Genomic DNA, 12,127 nt, shown 5'->3' on the forward strand with positions numbered 1-12,127 from the left:
TATATAGAAACGTATAGATGTAACTTTGATATATACAGGTTAAATGAATATTTCATAGTCTTAGACACTGTGAAACTTTCAGTATGGTAACAAATCCCAGAGAAAGCTCTTTATTGACATGCATTTTAGCATCAGATACATAACCAATTACAACAATCTCTGCCTTTTCTGGGTCATTTATCAGATGGCTTCTTGATGAGCACTTGGGCTGATTAACTTAAGGAACAGGACATTAAATGGGATATATTCCTGAGTCATTAATCCATGCCTCAGGTGCATTTTAAATTCTGAGGTTGAAGGCCAAATGAGTTCAATTTCATGAGAAGCATATTCATGGCCCATTAATACCTGCCCGATAGTGCTTTAAAACTGGTAAAATATTGTGTGATTTGATTTAAAAAAAAAAAACTCAACAAATTACACTCTCACCAAATATGCACCTTGAGACAATTGGTTTAGAATTGAAGGATAGAAGAAAATAGTAGAAAGCTATATTTATATCTGTTGTTTACAAGTAATTTAAATTGAACAGCCATTGGTTAGGCTTCCTCTTCTGCAGCTAAGTTTCTTTTCTGCCTTTAGTGCACCAATAGCATTCAACAGTGTTTCTCTTGGCAACCATGTTGCAATTCAGCTACAGTACTTAGTAAAGACTTAGTTTGGATGGTGTGTGAACTTGGTATAACATGAGCTTGATCCAGTTTATATTCAAATCAATGGAAAAAAAAACTCCCATTAACAAGCGCTAAAGTACTTTTGGAAGGACAAAGTTTAAAATTCTGATCCATTTCTATTTTGTAGGAAGCCATAGTCTAACTTCCAAGTCTTTGTTTAAATAAGAAGATGAGACTGTTAAGCTGGGTTGGGGCTGCCATAGTTACTCATTATTCTATAATTAATATCAAGGAACCATGTTCCCTCATGCATAAATATCTTTTGAGTTGATTTAACTACCTTCATGTTTGATTTCTTTTTTTTAAAGCAAATGATAACCCGTCTTCATTTTTATTACTTTGAGAACTGCATGGATCATGCATACATGCATGCATGTAAGCATATTTGCAATTTTGTGCCCTGACTTAATCAAAAAAATGTCAATTGGGGAATAGCCAGATCAGGGAACAAAGGTGCTTCTTTCTAGATAATGGCAATTTACATCTTACAAGAGCTATGGCCTGCATGCTAAAGACGGAGAGGATGTAAAACTCTTAACTGACAGCCGACTATATTACAATGGGAGGAGCTACTGACAGGTGTATCAAGCAAAGCACCAAGGCTTCACAGTCAGGTGTCAAGGGAGAAAGGATTCGAAAGAGAGATAAATATCTCTGCCTCCACTGAACTGCAAAAGAATGATGAAGAGATATGGAGAGGATATAGCAGAACCTGGGAGGAAGGCAAGGTCCTTCAGAACAGAGACAACCAAGGACAAGACACTGTGGTACCCCTGGGGGTGCTTCTACCTTGACACCAGGCTCTCCCCTATCCCTGGCTCCACCTCACCTCCAGTCTCTCGTCTGCCATGCCTTTTATGTTATTCTGCTTGCTGTCAGTGGAAGTGGTCTCTGGGTCCTAGGGTAACTTTTTTGGTTGCTTCATGTGGGGACCTGCATTCCCCTTCAAGCGCTTCCCCTTTAAGAGAGTGCTCTTACAGGCTTCTGAGGATTTACTGGAGCCTCAGCTGTTGTGGCCATGGCCTACCTTTTCACTGGCCACATCCTCAGCCTTGGCCTACTGTTTAGGACCTCATTCCTGCTTTAGTAGCTGCCCTTTGTAAGGGTTCAGTCTCAGTATCAGCCTCCATCCCTTTAACTCGGGGCTAGCTCCTGGAACAACAGGGGAGTGCCACCGAGGCATCCCTGTTCATTGCCTCTTCTGTCCCTCTATCCACAACCCAGTCATCTGGTACAAATGGAACAAAAACATGAACCAGCTGCTTCATAAGACAAAAAGCTTTCCTCCTAGGGGTAAATGTTGCCCGTAGGCTCTACCTCTGCAGGAGCCTCCTCCCCTAGCTCCCCTGGATGACTTGGGTACCTGTCTATCCATTGCCAGCAACACCTCACTCCCAAGAGATGCTTTTCCTGCTGCAGGCAAGAAATACCCGCTGCACAGTCAGAGACTGGGCTTTATCCCCAAGCCCAGTCTACTTCTAGTCATGTGCCCAGGTCTTCTGCACCCAGTGACCAGGTGCAGCTAATTGCTTCATTAGCCAACTGCCCTTTTTACTTCCAGGCCCAGTTCTCCATGGCTACTACTTCTTACTGCCCTTTTTGGGCTTGAGTCCCTCATCTTCTCAGGCCTTTCTAGTAACAGGATCAGGCATGCCCTGTTACAACACCCCAAATCTCAGTGGAAAGTGGAGAGCCCCAGAAACAAGCAGCTTCCCTTGGAGTACAGCAATAGGGTCAGACTGCTAGAAACACTGACAAAAATCACTAGAAGCCTTCTAAAAGTTAGAGGCTAAGTACAGACATTTGGGGCATTAGTGGAAGGTTAAATCAATTCAAAGTGGCTGTCCAATATCAGGTAAAGTCATGATGGGGGAAGATAGCTGGAAGTTGAGGGTCTAGAAGGCTGGAGGGGATCAGGAATCCACTGGGGGATGGGAGGAGAGGTGTGATGTGTTGGTAGGGTAGGGGAGGCAAGCCCAACCCAGAGGTGGGGTGGAGGAGCAAGCACAATACACAGGTGAGAGGAGGGGCAGGTGCAACCTGCGGGTGGGGTGGGTCCCCCCAGAGAACATATACCCCCAACCCTCCCCTCACCAGGACTTACTTGCTTGCCTCTTTCTAGGTGAAAAAACTTCCTGAAGTTACCTTTACAAGTCCAGTGACATCACGTAAAAAGTAAATTTCACTCCTTGCCCACTGGGGACAATCAAAGCATAAGTAGTGTTTCATTGAAACTCAATTCAGAACCCTTACCTCAGTATTAAATGAGCTCAAGCAGGTCAATCTATTAGGATATTTACATATAATCAGTGTCATACACAGAAATATCTGTATCCATACAACCATAGAAGGGTGTTCCCAGATTCCCCCATGGATCTTGGGGGACTGCAGGGGCGGTTCCCACTTTGGGGGGTGCACGTGGCTGTGCAGGGAGGTGCCTGGTATATTTCTCTCTGTCTATCTACATGCAGATCTGGGGAGGGCTGCAGGGCATCTTGGCTGGGTCCCCACTTTTGGGGGTTTGTGGTGATCATGCAGTAATGCGGGGGGAAGTAGTCCCTACTTTCCCCCACATGCAAGGGAATGGGGCAGGCTACCGGGGTGCCTGGAATCTGTGGAGCTGAATGGGGTCTGTGCTCACTTTTGGGGAGGGGCACAGTAGCTGTGCAGTGATCAGATGGTGTGGGGGCTTTCCTGCACTCCTGTGGAGGGGCAGAGGTGGGGTATTCCCTCTTGCTGCCCCACCCCAGTGCAAAGGGTCCCGGGGTGGGGTGGGGGGGAGAAGGGACTCTTGCAAGCCAGCATTTGAGCTGCTGTGGGTCATTTCCTGATCAGCTTGCTGCTGTCCAATTTGATGTTTCTCAGCCCCAAGGGCAAGGGGGCCACTGGAGTGCAATGTGCACCCCTCTTCCCACCCCAACCCCACCCCAGGGGTGAAGAGTAAATAACAAATGACACAGAAAGAAAAGTGATGATTTTTATTTTTATATTTTTAATTAGACAAAGGAGATTGCTTTGAGGAATGCCAATACTGGGGTCCACAGCTAGCTATATCTGGTAATTACCACTTGAAAAAGCCCCAGTTAAATTCATGCTTGATAGAGATGTACTAGGTATGTACTAGGTATGCTGAGATGCACGACTGCAATTCACCTCACATTTAAAGCACATACAAGGTTTAATTAAGGCAACTACTGCCATTTTAAAAATGCTCTAAAGTCCCCCATCTGTAATAAGTGATGGCTTTAGACCACTTTAAATGATAAAAATTGTTATGCATATAGGCACCCCTAAGGCTCACCTCGTATTTGTCACAAGAGCTTTTCCAGTTGTATTCACCATTTATAGTTTCTGGGTGGCTGCTCACTAAAGTTTTTTCCCCCTCCCTTCCCACATGCACAGTTTTCTAGCCTGCAAAGATGATCAGGTGAGAAAATATGTGGAGGCATCACCTGGATCCTGCCTCATAATTTTGGTTTTCTTCTGCATTTCTAGGTTCCATCAGGTATTTGGGAGAAAGCTGGCCTAATCTGGATCTCTTTTCACCCCTAGAAAATATATGGCCAAAATTTTGTGAACAAAGTTTTCCACATATACTGGAAACAAAAATAATTCTAACAATGGTACTGACCTGTTACCAGATGGTAGTAATAAAAATAGTAATGACAGTGTAGGAAAGATGGAAGTGTTTCTGTCTTTCTCTTCTGCATGTGTAGCTGTATTTCTGCATAAGCGTTCTAACAGTAACTACAGAAAGTGTATAACAGCAGCTATTAGGACATGTTAAAATATGAAGATATAGATGACATGCATCTGGGAGTTTTAAGAGACCCAAACAAGGAGGATCCAGATTTAGAATTCATCTTGGAATTCTGGGGAATTTTCACAAAATTGAAAGAAAGTAAAATGTTGTATTAGTATTTTAAAAGGATAAATTAATTCAGGTAATTACCAACAGCCTGGCACTGATCAAGGCAAAATTATAAAGATGGCTTAATAAAAAAAACTTGGTTTTATTATGCACAGGGACAGGGATAGACCATGTTTAGCAAGTCTCTTAGTTTCTTTCGCAAATTTACTACAGCATTTTCTTATATACAACATACCCTGGGATAGGCTACACATCTTGTTTTTTTGAAAGGCAGGAGGAAGGAAAAAAAAAGAACAACTTTACTTGTAGTAATTGGGTGCATATACACAAGACATTTACTGTAAGTTAGATTAATTAGCTGTGCAGCAAACATCACACATCTACACATGTGTCCCTATTAGGATGGAGCAAACTAATTTACTTTGTACTAGGATAAAATTGCAAATACAGGTACTATCTCGGTGCAGTTTTTTTTTTTTTTTTTTACTTTGCGGTACAGCATGTGTAGATGCTGGGGGGCCTGGGTGAGGCATGAGGGTGCTTCAGTGTGGGGGCTGTCTGCCGACTAGCCCTGCACTGAAGCACCCTCATGCCCCAGCCAGTCCCTGCACAGCATGTCAAGCCAGGAGGAGCAGCCCCAGGCTTGGAGGCTGACCCCCACTTCCCTCCCCAGTCCCATGCTCTGACTTGGCTTAGTGTTCTGTGGTCCTGGGTGCACATGAATATGCAGTGTTCTGGAGCAATAAGCTCTGGTGTTTATTCATGTGCAATAATTGCATGCGTAGACACGCCCACTAAGTAGCAGCAGCTAGGGAGCCAGACCTGTTAATTGTTTTGCTCTCTGGATCATCTGATGAAGTTAAAGGCTGAGAAGTGTAAAGTGCTCCACCTTGGAATGAGCAACCACCAACACACCTACAGGCTTGGTGGCACCAAACTGATTAGCACCATGAATGAAAGGGATCTGGGGTTAATAATAGACCACAATATGAATATAAGCCAGCAGTATGATGCCGTAGCCAGTAGGGCAAATAATACTCTGGCATGCATCAATTGATGCATCTCCAGCAAAACCAAGGAAGTGATTCTTCTGCTCTACTCAGCATTGGTGAGAGTACAGCTGGAGTACTGTGTCCAGTTCTGGGCACCACATTTTAACAAAGACGTGGACAAGCTAGAGAGAGTCCAAAGAAGAGCCACATGTATGATCACAGTCTTACAGGACAAGTCATACAAGGAAAGGCTGAGGGATCTGGGACTCTTCAGCCTGAGGAAAAGGCTGAGAGGGGACCTGGTAGCAGCTTACTGCTACACTAGGAGAGTACATCTAGGACTCAGTGAGCAACTGTTCACCAGGGCACCTGAGGGGTAATGGCCATAGACTCCTGGAAGACTGATTCAGGCTCAACATTAGGAAAAACTTCTTCACAGTCAGGGTGTCCAGACTGTGGAATAAGCTCCCTCCAGAAGTGGTGCAATCGCCTACCCTGGAAATCTTCATGAGGAGACTAGGCAGTCACCTTGCTGGAGTCACCTGACCCCCAGTTATCTTTCCTGCTTGGTGCAGGGGGCTGGACCCGATGACCTTCCAAAGGTCCCTTCCGGCCTTACAGTTTATGAATCTATATGTAGACTTGGCTTTTGCTTTTGCCTGGTAAGTGGCAGAAGCTGCTCTTACTGTATTTCTTGCACATAAGACCTCAGGAATTCCAAATCTCAGTTCAATGCTCTAACCACTATTAGTGGAGGCATTATGTTTTATCCAACGACTGTTTTTTTGGTGAGTGTTGTATGCAAGAAGTATTTTTAATATAATCCTTATTATTTATTCACTAAAATTATCTGATGACAGGAAGTCCTTGTTTAGAGTAGTTTACAAATTTAAACAAACAAGGAAAAGCAGGAATGAAGTAGAGAGGTAATAAGGCCAGTGCCACTCATGCCACTGGTGTGATATGAAGAAGCTGGGCTGCTTCTGATTCCTACATGATGGACAGGGTGGGGAAGCAGGTGGAAAGGATTTGGGCTGCACAAGTTGTCTGCATGATGGGAAGGCCTGCAGAGGGACTGTGTGCAGCCCTGGGGTCTACAACTGGCAGAGTATGCAGCTGAGGGGTCCATAGACTTTGCATCTCCCCACTGTCTAGAAGCTGGACAACCCTTCTATCACGTACATGCCTAGTGCTATCTTGGGCTGAATCTTCCTGCTTTAACAGGTGATATTTTCAGCCACTTCTTTGTTGTCTCCAAACATCTCTCTCTCACATAGCTTTTTGCCCCAGATCAGAGCCAGAAAAAACCCCAGCAGTTTCTGGAAAATCACAAACAGGGTCTTAAAACTGAGCTAACTGCTCTACAATTCCCTTTCCAGGTATCCCTCCTTAGTAACACCCTCCCTCCCAGGGTTAAAAGTTCACAAAAGGAATCCACAACTCTTCCCATGCTATAGCTCCTGCTGTACTCCTCTGACACAAAAGTTTCAGAATTTATGCCATGAAACAAACCCTAGGCTCCTGATACAGATTCAGATATCCAGCCAAAAAGGTATTACACGAATAAGTCATGTCCTCATGTTATATAAAAATAAGGAGAGAAACTATAACTCTCTCACGTTTCATTTGTGATAAAGGCTTTTCTGGCTATTTTTTTTGCCTTGCAGCCTGATGTGGTGCTGCTCCATTCATGTCTCCCCTTCTTGGCTTTCTAAGAATGTATTTTTCCATGTGTCTCACAGTCATGCATTCTATGTCAGCCACCATAGCTGAATAAGTTAAATGTAAAAGTGACCCCAATAAAGCAGAGATTATAAATAAGCATACAAACGAACGAACACATACATTATATTTGCATATACCTATGAAGAACTTGATTGCAACATATAAATTCATAATTAGAGAAGAGCATGGTTAGGTTTTGATGAGTATTTATTTGGATAGTTAGTTTTATATGCTGTCCTTCCCCAAAATGCTCAGGGCAGCTTACAATAAAAGACAGATAACTTATAAAAATAGAACAAAATATTAAAATACAATAGCTTAATAAAACAAACAGTCTTCATAAAAGATAAACATTTTCTTCCCATATTCCCTCCTACTCCCATCCTTCTTACCCTATACATTTGCATTGCAGATTTTTTTTATTGGCTTTAATCAGATTGTATTATTCCAAATCTATCTACATGTATATTGAAGCAATAGTCAAAGACAAATTAGTAACAAAATAGTAATGCTTCCCTGTTATGTTTCTTTTCATCAGTAGATATCAAAGTTCTTTATAAAGGAGACTAGTCTCATTATTGTAATTTTATATATGGGAAAACTGAGATAGAGAAGGTAACTAACTTGTATTGGTCACTCAGCATGCCAGCAGCAGAACTTCGACCTCAGGACTTCCAAATCTCAGTTCAATGCTCTAACCACAATTAGTTGAGGCATTATGTTTTGTCAAATATTCTGTGGCTACTTCTAACTGACTTCATCAAAATAATATCAGTTTTACTTTAAATAGTCCCAGGAGTTCTTCCAAACACAATTAAGACATAAGGTAAAGTTGGAAAAGCAGGTTGCACAGTATTTGCTTTAGATAGAGTTCTTAGTGGAGGCAAAACAGCTCTAATCCCATATCCTACATAATAATAATGATTCTACTCAAATTGTACAGGGATCAGGAGACTTAGTAACATTTTGTTGAGTGTTTGTTGTACACTGAATTCATAAAGTTCCCATAAAGGACAAACTGTAATGGTTTCTTTAAAATAGCCTGCACAGACACTGTATTCTATAATGGCTTCAAAAGAGCAGCTACTGTGTTTTGTGTCTATACTTGTGGATTAAGAGCTCATTTATAAAATAATAAAGGAGAGTTCTAACTTTTGAGAAAAAAAAAAAAATCACATGTGGGGCTGGTACCCTAAGGAGAGGTATACAGAAATTGAGAAAACAATCTCAGTTTCTTACCTACATATGAAATAATTTGGTATAAATATGATTAGGTAGGTTCATGATCTTTTAAAGGGGTTGGCTGCTTTCAAGGGCAAAAAAGATTTGTAAACAAGGACATGGCTCACTGGAGAAGTGCATGTCTTTGTGCTGTTTTTGCTTTATATGGCTTGTTTAGAATTTAAATAATGTTATACTGTATAAAGGAAATATAGCTAGAGATGCTGTTGGCTTGTTATTTTAGATGCACTGGCATGGGGGGGGGAGGGCGAGGTTTGGCATTAAACCTAAACCTTGTAAATAAGCATAAAGCTGCCATGAAAGCTTTTTACTGATTAATCTGGGACTCCTATGAAATTTTGTTCAACTGAAAAGATCCTATCCTCATCAAAAGTTAGAAGCATAGATAGAGTGCAAGATACCAGCACAAATCAAACAGCCAACACTGAATTGACTGGCCATGACAGGCCCTTGTGTTATACAGTATAGTTCAAAGGTACTTTGTCTATGAATAGATAGAAAGTTTATCATATGGTATGTGACAGGGGACCACCCTGAGGCCAATCTGTGTCAGCCTACCCACCTGTCTTGGGCAGTCCCCCCACCTATCTCACCTGCCACACCTTGTTAGTAAGTAATCAAGTTGTTTATTCAGCTGGAGGCTGCCCTTCAGGCGCCCAGCTATACTGGGTGATATATACATGCTCTGACCTTCCCTACACATGTCCCATGCCTTGCAGGTGTTTACTACCATCATCAACTCTATATGCTCCTGACACTGAGCCCTCCAGCTCCTGTCTCTCTACAACACACTGTAGGGCTGCGTGAAGCTTTGGTCCTCGATTCAATTCAGATTCAAATTTGACTGAATTGAAATCAGCGACAGTGATCCAAATCAACAAATCAAATCACTGTCCCTTTAGGACAAATCCAAATTCAATAGGATTTGGAAATTGCACACCTCTAACGTGCAGGCACCAAGTTCTCTAGCAACTGGCTTTCTGTGCCTTAGCTTAGCCTGCGGAGCTCCCTGACCAGGCTTCTTCAGCCTTAAGGAGGAGGCACCTCTTAGTGTCCTGCTACGGTATGCTTTAAACAGAGGCATACGTTTGTGTTCCCCCTTCCAACTAGCAGAATAAAATAGTAATTCATGTGTTTACATGTGCTATATAAGGACATAGACATAGACAGTCCTTATTCTGAACAGTCTGTAATCTATCCAGACAAGAAAAAAGATGAGAAACAGAAGCACAGAGAGATAAAATGATTTGCCCAAGGGCACATAGCACACAACTGGAAGAGAAGTTGTGAATACAGCTCCTGACTCCCAGGCATGCTAACTCATTATGTATCCAATGGGTTTTAAATTTTCTTTCCAATGGGTTTTTAAGGAAGGTTAAAAACCCATTATTTTAAACGCAGGTTTTTATGGAAACCTGTCATGAACTGTTGTGCAATCATTTCTTAATCACTATTAAGGACTACAAATGTCCTCAAAATTTATCAGCGTTTTTAAATATAGAAAGACACTGTAATATGTCCTGAAAGATCATGTAATCTAAACAAAATAGATACTGCTTTGTAGGAAACTCAGGGATCCAGCCATTGCAAGCTTAAGAGAGATTGAAAAAAAAAGTGGTGTTCCAATATTCATTCACAGGATACCAGGATTTTAAAAATCAAATAACTCTAGACTAAGAGAAAGGGCAAATGTGAGAGAAGATCCTTCAAAATACCCTTCTAGGATATCTTTAATCTTATGTCCTCCTTACTCCTCCCTCTTCTGTTCAGAAGTGCCTGTTTTACTTGCAAATCATACCAGGGGATAACCAGCAAAAAGATTTTAATTGTCCCTTTCTCCTCTGTTGGATAAATCTAGCTCTGTAACACAGACAATTTAATGGGAGAGAAAAGCAATTAAAACAGGGATTAATGACCTTGGCCTGTTCTGTGCGTGGGAGGAAGTGAATGGAATTGAGCAGGGAAATACAGGGAACATGGGTTTTATTCCTTCAGACATGGATATGCACTTACAGATTATTGTTTTGATATTCACAACTGCCCCATAAATTGCAACCTCACAGATAACCCACATAATTAAAAAACATGTCATTTATGTTTTTTTCAGGAAAGTAAGACCTGAGGAAGACATGGCAAGACAACTTTGGTGAATTACCTCGAAAATGCATTTAATCAACAGAAGTGCAATGGCTGTTTTATGGCAGTCTGTCAGGGCTGATTTATGGCTTGGTCTTCTAAGGGCTATAAACATGATTTGGTTCTGACTCCCACTTACACAGGCGTGACCAAATTTTTCCTGCCTGGTACAGGGGGCTGGACCCGATGATCTTCTGATGTCCCTTCCAGCCTCGCAATCTATGAATAAAGCATTATAATAGACTTTTCTGTGAAGATAAATCTATGTGGAGAAAATTATAAGAAAATGGAGGCCATTTTTAAAAAACTTAGATATATTACATTTAGTTAGTTCATTTAAACTCATATTTAGGCACCTAAATAAATAACTTTGGTTTCCAGATATGCAGCACTCCTTTTTATTTTTATGATGTGCCACCATCAATGTATATGTTGTGTATATCCCATGAATTTAATTCGTACTGCTTTGACAGGCACACGTGAGAAGCACTCCTGAAAATCACCTCACTGCAGGTTTAGAATATAGACACATGTAATATTTAGATCATTTTAAATCCAGTTTAAATGTGAAAAGGAAAGCTGTACAAGCCCATTTAACCAATTTAAAGCTGCCTGGAACACTTCAAAAGAATATCTGACTTTCCAAGTATTCTTTTGAACTGGTACATTGTAAACTAGGTGTATGTTATGTCTGGATAGATACCAAGTGTTTCATGGTATCCCACATTGCACTGCTTCTCATACCCTGCACCCCTCTGCTGCTGAAACTAGCTGCTCTGGTATGTGGTCAGAACTCAACTGCCTGCTTTCCTTTCCTTTTCTTGGCATTTTTTATCAATGAGTTCTGCTGTGCTGTTGGTCCAATAAAAGCTGTCTTTCTAACAACAAACTGTGTCCTCATTTCCTTATTCCCTACTTGACTCACTATGTTTCCCCAACCACTGGGAACCTAAAAATATGGGTTCAAGGATTCTCCCCCACAAAGCACCCCAGGTCAGGCCAGCACACTGCAGAGGTGGGTCACGTGCAAGCTAATGAACTTCACTGAACTCATGTTTAGGAGAGATGGGAAAGCAGAAATGTGACAACACTTCTAAACACCCGTCACCTGTAATGGGATTCCTACCCCATTACTAGAAAGGGGATCTAGGGGTGACTAGCTCTTTTCCCTTTTTTCGTATGTTTGCTTCCTGTTTTCTTTTTTTGTATGGTTGTTGTTCCTAAGCCAAGCTGACAGGCAGAGAAACCTGAAGCAAAGTGGCAGCCTAGCTCAGGTGCAAACAGTGGCTGATGGACCTGGGGCAGAAGTAGAGGGTTAGGTGACCCAGGAAGTGCTTTAAAGCCCAAACCCAAGCAGTCTGGCTATGGGAGCTACAGGGGATATTGCTCCAGATGGAGGGGCCCAGGGATGGACTGCAAAGGAGTGGCAGCCAGGGTGTAGGGAACCTTGGAGTCTGTGCCAAGAGCAAAGTATGTACCCTGAATCT

Source organism: Crocodylus siamensis, chromosome 2 (assembly GCF_052110815.1).
Source record: "Crocodylus siamensis isolate JL-2025a chromosome 2, ASM5211081v1, whole genome shotgun sequence".
NCBI lineage: Eukaryota > Metazoa > Chordata > Crocodylia > Crocodylidae > Crocodylus > Crocodylus siamensis.